This window comes from Neovison vison, chromosome 2 (assembly GCF_020171115.1).
Source record: "Neovison vison isolate M4711 chromosome 2, ASM_NN_V1, whole genome shotgun sequence".
NCBI lineage: Eukaryota > Metazoa > Chordata > Mammalia > Carnivora > Mustelidae > Neogale > Neogale vison.
This window is the reverse complement of record NC_058092.1, coordinates 134,943,231-134,949,930: the sequence shown is the minus strand read 5'-3', so window position 1 is coordinate 134,949,930 and position 6,700 is coordinate 134,943,231.

Sequence of the window (6,700 nt, the reverse complement as noted above, 5' to 3'; positions counted from 1 at the left end):
TGTGCCTGATATCTCCAAGGAAACTTTACCCATCACATTTCCCCAAACCCTTCTGATTAGGAGAAACCTCCAAGGCCTCTGATCTCACCACAATATTGGAAGCCACTCTGGAAACAAATGCACAGTCCGAAACACCCTGATCACCTACATTCAGGCAGACACCCAGGTCAATGATCCAGAATCAGAAAATTGAACCTGACGTGAACCTAGGACATATACGAACCCTAGATTACATTTCCGGCATTTGACCTCAGAGGCCTCTTCTGGAATACCAAGTTAGGATACAACATGTGGACCCTTAGTCACACGACAGAATATCTCCTATCCCAAGAAGGAAACTGTGCACATCGACCTGTGTCAAACCCATAGGGTAGGAGAATCCCTCATGGCCCCTTAGCCACGAGCACATTCAAAGACCTACCGGGTAACAAACCAGTATTGGGACCCATCTGTAAGAGATTCCATGTCAACTCAGGGCCTTGGTACTTGGCCCCAGACTTACCATTACGAACCTGTCATGTTCGTCAGCTGCAATGGTCATTGCACTTGTGCATTCCAGGCATCCATGCTGAAGGGCTCTGCTACCAAATATTTCCACATTGGCGACTCCGGAGCAAACAAACCACACTCCACCTGTCCAGTAGAAGGAAACCTTGCTATTTGGAGCATCTCACAAGCCTCATCATGGGAAATCCTCCATGGCTTCTTGACGCCACCTCTCCATTTGTCGGTCATCATAGACACAAATTCCAGTGTGAGCAAACATCTTTCATCTGCCCTTACTCAGGTGCTGGACATCTTGAATGAGTTGCTGCACATAGGAACTGCCTTCTTCTTTGAACTGAATTTAACCCTAGCCTGTGTTTACAATTCCATCCTCACCCTACTGTTCCCGAAGCCCTCTGGATAGGGAATTCTGGAGCCATAACACAGCATTCTTCCATTCCCATAAAAATAAGTGGTGGTGGTAAGACTGCCCAAAAAACCCACATGATTATCATCTGCTCAGCCCTCACGGATCCCCGAATTTAGGCTGCGCTGGCCACTAGTGCTATGTCTGACAGACCCTGAACCCGACCTCGTGTCAGCCACCCAGAGAGCATGGCCCATATCCAGCATGTGAGACCAGCCATGGCCCAGTCCATCTTCACTACCCATCCTTGGTATTAGGGCATCTGTTTCCAGACATTTGCTGGAATCCCTGCCAATCGGGGAACCTGAAGCCCAAGAGAGAACTGCTCCTTCCCCATGGCAGGAAACCTAGCTGTTGGGATGGGTGTCCAACCTTCAGAGAAGGAGCCAGCTGCATGAGCAATTAGACCATTCCCACTCCTGAATGGTGTCCTGGGAACAAACAGGCATTGTGACCCTCAGCCTGAGCATGCTTTCAAACAAACCCTCTCCATTGCACCACCAGGATCACGCATTGCAGGCCTGGTTCGCCCCTAGGCCTAAATCCTAACTGTTGGTGGGAATTTCTTGGCACCCAGACCCAGAGCCCATATCTCCAATCCCTGTTTTGGGGCACCCCTAAGATGGAAAACAGCACTCTTCCCTTCCCCGAAAAAGCCACCAAACTATGGGGATCTGCCAGAATCTTTAGAGAGGAAAAACTCCCATGGGTCCATGTGATCACACTTCCATTCCGAGGTCATCCTGGACACACAATGCCGATAGAAAAGGCTGTGCTACCATCATCGTGTCACCCTTATTATAGTTCCTGATGAGCTGCCCTCTAGGTCGATGCATTGGGCTGCGATCACCATGCCACTAAGCATAAACCTAGTTTTCTTTTGCAGACTTCTCTCCCAAAACCATGCCTTACATGTCCTCCACGATGGGGTCTCTGGAGCCACACCACACAACTGTGCCTGCCATCTCCAAGGAAACTTTGCCCATCACATTTACCCAAATCCTCCAGATTATGAGAAAACTCCAAGGCTACTGATCCCACCGCAATATTGGAAGCAGCTCTGGATGCAAATGCACAGTCTGAAACACCCTGATCACCTACACTCAGGCAGACACCAAAGACAATGATCCTGAGTCAGGAAATTTAACCCTACATGCCCCTAGAACATCATTGGAACACAAAAATAGGTTTTCAGGCATCTGTTCTCAGATGGCTGTTCTCTAAAATCAACTTATGATACAACATGTGTTCCCTGAGTCACTCAACAGAACATCTCCTGTCCCTAGAAGGAAATTCTCCCCATTCCAATGTCTCCATGGACACAAACCCACATTAGGACCCATCCGCAGGAGAGTCCATTTCAACGCAGCCCCCTCTGTTGCTCCCCCTGAGCCAGCAGATCGAACCTGTCTTGTCACTAGGAGACAATTGGAATGCGAGGTCGGCTGCCCAGGCATCCATCCTCAGAACCCTGCTCTGGAGTCGTTCCATATGGGACGTCCTGGAGCATTTCAACAGGTCTCAATTTTCCCGCAGAAAGAATCTTTCTGGTTTGGAGCATCTCACAACTCCCATCGTGGGAAAAACTCCATGGTCTCGTGATGACACACCCTTCATGAAGGGGCCATCATGGCCAGAAACTCCAACCTGAGCCAACATCTGATCCTTGCCCTGACTTCAGATGTACGAGATCTTGATTCAGCTCTCCAGACTGTGCCAGGCATGCCGTCGCTCCGAAACCTATGCCTATCTTGTGTTCTCAGATTATTGTCCTCACACTCTTGGCCACAGGCCCTCCAGTTTGGGAATTCCGGAGCCACAATGCAGCACTCTGACTGCCCTCAAGAAGAAAAAAAATTTGCCCTCTGGGGCTACCCAGAAACCCCATATGAGGATCAACCTGCACGCCACTTGACTGTACCCCAATTATACAGTCTACCCTGGGCAATGATGCCCTGTCTGACACAGCCTGAGCCTAGACCTTCCGACCAACACCCAGATAGCTGGCCGCACACTGAGCACATTCAGACCCGCCATGCACTAGGTCCTCATCTCTTTCCAATCTCAGTTTTCTGGCTTCAGAACCTAGACCTTATCTCCAATCACTGCCCAGCGGTGAATGTGATGCAGAAATCAGTACTCCTCCTTCCCTATGGCAAGATACCTTGTGGTTGGCATGTTGTCCAATGTTCAGTGTAGAAGAAACCAGTGTGACTCATGAGGTCCTGCCCATGCTTGAGCGCTGCGTTGGGCACAAACAGGCATTGTGATCTGCAGCGTGAGTCCTTTCCTCAAGTAAGGCCTCTCAGTGGCTGGACCAAGAGTCGGCATATGGGGCTTGTGATGCCCCTAGGCCCCCTTCTTAACCAGAGTTTGGGTTGTCCAGTTGCCCCTCCCCAAGGCTCTGCTCTGGAATCCCTCCTTTGGTGGCACACCTGAGGTATTAAAACAGAAAGGTCTCCACCCCAAACTCTTGGGATCGGGTTAAAATGTCAGAGAGGGAGACTCGTGCATGGCCCTTGAGGCCACCCCGACATTCGACGGCCATCAGTGACACAAAATCGAGAGACAAAAGGCTGAGCATGCGCCTCACACTCGCCCTTTGTTCATATCCCGAAGAGTTTACCCTGAAGAGATTTACATGGTCTGTAGATCATCCTGCCATACCTACATCCCCAGCCTAAGCCAAGTTTGTGTTTTCAGACTTCTGTCCCCTCAGCCATGACCAAACACCCTACAGAATGGGGCCCCTGGAGCCACACCTCACGACTGTGTGTGCCCTCTCAAATGGAATTCTGCCCGTTCCATTGGCCAAAACCGTACGAATTAGGAGAGACCTCCAAACTCTCTGAGGCCATCCCAATAGTGTAGGCCGACCAGGACAAACAGGGGCGATCTGACACATGATTAGCAACCACCTCCACTCAGACCTGTAGAAAGAAGTTCCCAGAGAAGAAGATTGAACCGGACAGGACCCTAGGCCGTAATCAGATCCATTGCTTTGGTTTCCAAGCATCTCTACTCAGAGGCCTGGTCTCCAATACCAGCATATGGGGGTTTCCTGAGGCACCCATAGGAACAAATCTCGTCTTCACATGGGAAACTTGTGCGTTGGAGCTGTGTCAAAACCTCCGGTTAGGAGAATCCTTCAGGAACCCGGTGCCACTGCCACATTCCAAGGTCCTCATGGACACAAACACAAATTAGAACCCATCCTCAGGAGAGTCCATTTCAACTCATGCCCTTCAGTTGCTCCCACAGAGCCAGGAGATCGAGCATGTCTTGTCGCTAGGAGACAATTCAATGCGAGGCGGGCTACCCAGGCATACATCCTTAGAACCGTGCTCTGGAGTCATTCTCTATGGGACGTCCTGGAGCCATCCAACAGGTCTCAATTGTCCCACAGAAGGAATCCTTGCAGTTTGGAGACTTTCACAAGTTTCATCATGGGAAAAATTCCATGGCCTCATGATGCTACCCACCCTTCATGAAGGGGCCATCATGGACAGAAACACCAAACTGAGCCAACGTCTGATGCTCGCCCTGACTTCAGATGCATGAGATCTCAAATCAACTCTGCAGAGGATGCCTTCCGTGCCCTCGCCCCGAAACCCAACCCTACCTTGTGTTCTCAGACTTCTGTCCTCACACTCCTGGCCCAGAAGAGCTCCAGTCTGGCAGTACTGAAGCCACAATGCAGCACTCTGCCTGCACTCCAGAAGAAAAATGTTACCCTCTGGGGCTACCCAGAAATGCCAAGTGACTATCAACTTGCATGCCACTAGATTCTACCCCAATTATATAGTCTAATCCTGGGCACTAATGCCCTGTATGACACAGCCTGAGCCCGGAACTCCTGACCGACGCCCAGACAGCAGGCCTCACACTGAGCACATTAGACCCGCCATGGACTTAGGTCCTCATCTCTTCCCAACTTCGTTTTTCAGGCTTCGGAACCTAGACCTTATCTCCAGTCATTGCCCAGGGGTGAACATGATGCAGAAATCAGAACTCATCCTTCCCCATGGCAAGAAATATTGTGGATGTCATGCTGTCCAACATTCAGTGTAGGAGAAACCAGCATGGCCCATGAGTCCCCACCCATGCTTGAGGGCAGCGTTCGGCACAAACTTGCATTGTGGCCCTCAGCGTGAGCCCTGTTCTCAAGTAAGGCAGCGCAGTTGCTGGACCAAGAGCACGCTTATGGGGCTTGCCGAGCGCCTAGGCCCCATCCTTAACCAGAGTCCGGGCTGTCAAGTCGCCCCTTCCCAGGGCTCTGCTCTAGAATCCCACTTTGGTGAGACAACAAAGATTAAAAAAATAAACAAGAAAAACATAAAACAAAACAAAACAAAAAACACGTCCCACAAAATGCACCAAAACTCTTGGGATCGGGCCAAATCCCCACAGAGGGACACTTGTCCAAGGCATTTGATGCCACCCCGACATTCCAAGGCCATCATTGACACAACATCCAGAATCAAAAGCCTGAGCAAGTGCCTCACACTCACCATTTGTTCATATCCCAAAGAGTTCTCCTCACAGTCTGTAGATCAGGTCTACCATACCTACGTCCTCAAACCTAAGCCAAGTTTGTGTTTTCAGACTTCTGTCCCCACAGCCCTGACCAAACACCTTCCATGCTGGGGCCCCTGATGCCACAACTCAGGACTGTGCCTGTCCTCTCCAAGGGAATTCTGCCCATTCCATTGGGAACAACCGTGCAAATAAGGAGAAACCTCCAAAGTCCCCGAGGACATCCCAATAGTGTAGGCCGCCCAGGACAAACAGGTGTGATCTGACACCAGCTGAGCAACAGCCTCCACTCAGAACCATAGACTGATGTCCACAGAGAAGAAGATTGAACCAGACAGGACCATAGGCCCTAATCAAATCCATTGCTTTGGTTTCCAGGCATCTATCCTCAGAAGCCCGTTTTCTAATACCAGCATACGGCTGTTTCTTGAGGCACCCATCAGAACAAATCTCATCTCCACATGGAAAACTTGCGGGTTGGAGCTGTGACAAAACCGCCGGTTAGGAGAATCCTTCAGGGCCTCGGTGCCACCACCCCATTCCAAGGTCTGCATGGACACAAACCCACATTAAGACCCATTTGCAGGAGAGTTCATTTCAACTCAACCCCCTCGCTTTCCCTACAAGATCCCACCGATCAAACCTGTCTTGTCACTATGAGACAATTGGAATGTGAGGCGGGCTGCCCAGGCATACATCCTTAGAACCGTGCTCTGGAGTCATTCCATATGGGGCGTCCTGGAGCCTTCCAACAGGTTTCAATTTTCCCGCAAAAGGAATCCTGGCGGTTTGGAGCATCTCAAAACTCCCATTGAGAAAAAAACTCCATGGCCTCGTGTTGCCCCGTCCCCTTCATGAAAGGGCCATCATGGACAGAAACACCAAACTGAGCCAACGTCTGATCCTTGCCCTGACTTCAGATGCACGGGATCCTGACTCAGCTCTGCAGAGTGTGTCTCCCGTGCCCTTGCCCCAAAACACAAGCCTCTCTTGTGTACTCAGACTTCCATCCTCACACTCCTGGCCCACAAGCCCTCCAGTTTGGGAATTCCACAGCCACAGTGCAGCACTCGGCCTGACCTCCAGAAGAAAAATGTTTCCCTATGGGGCTACTCAGAAACTCCAAATGATTATTAACCTGGACGCCACTCGACTGTAACCCAATTATACAGCATACTTTGGGCACTAATGCCCTGACTGACAGCCTGGGCCCAACACCCCCGACTGACACTCAGACAGCTGGTCCCACAC